This window comes from Etheostoma cragini, chromosome 8 (genome assembly GCF_013103735.1).
Source record: "Etheostoma cragini isolate CJK2018 chromosome 8, CSU_Ecrag_1.0, whole genome shotgun sequence".
Lineage (NCBI taxonomy): Eukaryota > Metazoa > Chordata > Actinopteri > Perciformes > Percidae > Etheostoma > Etheostoma cragini.
This window is the reverse complement of record NC_048414.1, coordinates 371,489-373,443: the sequence shown is the minus strand read 5'-3', so window position 1 is coordinate 373,443 and position 1,955 is coordinate 371,489.

Sequence of the window (1,955 nt, the reverse complement as noted above, 5' to 3'; positions counted from 1 at the left end):
TGTGTGTGTGTGTGTGTGTGTGTGTGTGTGTGTGTGTGTGTGTCTGTGTGTGTGTGTGTGTGTGTGTGTGTGTGTGTAGGGAAACACTGTGCACGTGAACGCCTCACAGGGAAACCGTAAGATGGAGTAAGTTCTAAGATGTAGATGTTATAACATCTACATCTTAGAACTTATATCTTATCCCATTACATAACGCTCTTATTCAGTCAGTTTATATGTTTATATGTTATTATGTTATAGTTAATATGTTATGTTAACATGTTTATATGTTAACATGTTCTATGTTTGTATGTTATAGTTAATATTTTATCATGATCTACGGCACTGTTCATTAATATTTTTATGTATAGAGCTAAATCACAACAACAGTCTCACCTATATGTGTGATATACTGTATGTGTGTGATATAATGTGTGTATGTGTGTGATATAATGTGTGTATGTGTGATATAATGTGTGTATATGTGTGATATACTGTATGTGTGTGATATAATGTGTGTATGTGTGTGATATAATGTGTATAGGTGATATAATGTGTGTGTGTGTGATATAATGTGTGTATATGTGTGATATACTGTATGTGTGTGATATAATGTGTGTATGTGTGTGATATACTGTATGTGTGTGATATAATGTGTGTATGTGTGTGATATACTGTATGTGTGTGATATAATGTGTGTATATGTGTGTTGGTTGTGTTATGTTGTCGTGCTACTGGAAGCCTCAAATTTCCTTAGGAATGAGAAAAGTATCTCTCTCTCTCTCTAACCCCTAATAAGACTTTATAACTCCTCCCTCTGAGTGGCTGACACACACACACACACACACACACACACTCACACTCACACACACACTCACACTCACACACAGAGAGAAACTGGACAATATTACCTGTTTATTCCCTGTTTATTACCTGTTTATTACCTGTATATTACCTGTATATTACCTGTTTATTACCTGTTTATTACCTGTATATTACCTGTTTATTACCTGTTTATTACCTGTATATTACCTGTTTATTACCTGTTTATTACCTGTTTATTACCTGTTTATTACCTGTATATTACCTGTTTATTACCTGTTTATTACCTGTTTATTACCTGTTTATTACCTGTTTATTACCTGTATATTACCTGTATATTACCTGTTTATTACCTGTTTATTACCTGTATATTACCTGTATATTACCTGTATATTACCTGTATATTACCTGTTTATTACCTGTTTATTACGTGTATATTACCTGTATATTACCTGTATATTACCACTGGCATAAATTATGAGTAATACTCTGCTGCTACTATTAATTCATTATGACTGTTGACCATTAATACTCCTTAATATATAATTATACTGTATCATAACATTCCTTTAACTGTGTAAATACGGTACATAGTCTCACTCCTTGTATTTCTTTATATATTTATACTCTGATATTTATATTTTTAGAGTATAAATACTATTAGTGTTTCTGATATTAGAAGAGAAAACGTTAAGAAGCTGCTTTACAGTCTCAAATTCAACGTAAAACAGTTATATAATGTTATCTCTTATGTAGCTCTGTAACTAGCACTGATGCTAAGCTAACACCAATCTAAAGGGTAGTTTAACGGAACCTCCGGAGGATGTGTTCTAGGGTTAGCTCCCAGTCTGAAGGGTAGTTTAACGGAACCTCCGGAGGATGTGTTCTAGGGTTAGCTCCCAATCTGAAGGGTAGTTTAACGGAACCTCCGGAGGATGTGTTTTAGGGTTAGCTCCCAATCTGAAGGGTAGTTTAACAGAACCTCCGGAGGATGTGTTCTAGGGTTAGCTCCCAATCTGAAGGGTAGTTTAACAGAACCTCCGGGGGATGTGTTCTAGCGGCTCCCAGTCTGAAGGGTAGTTTAAAAGAACCTCCGGGGGATGTGTTCTAGCGTTAGCTCCCAATCTGAAGGGTAGTTTAACAGAACCTCCGGG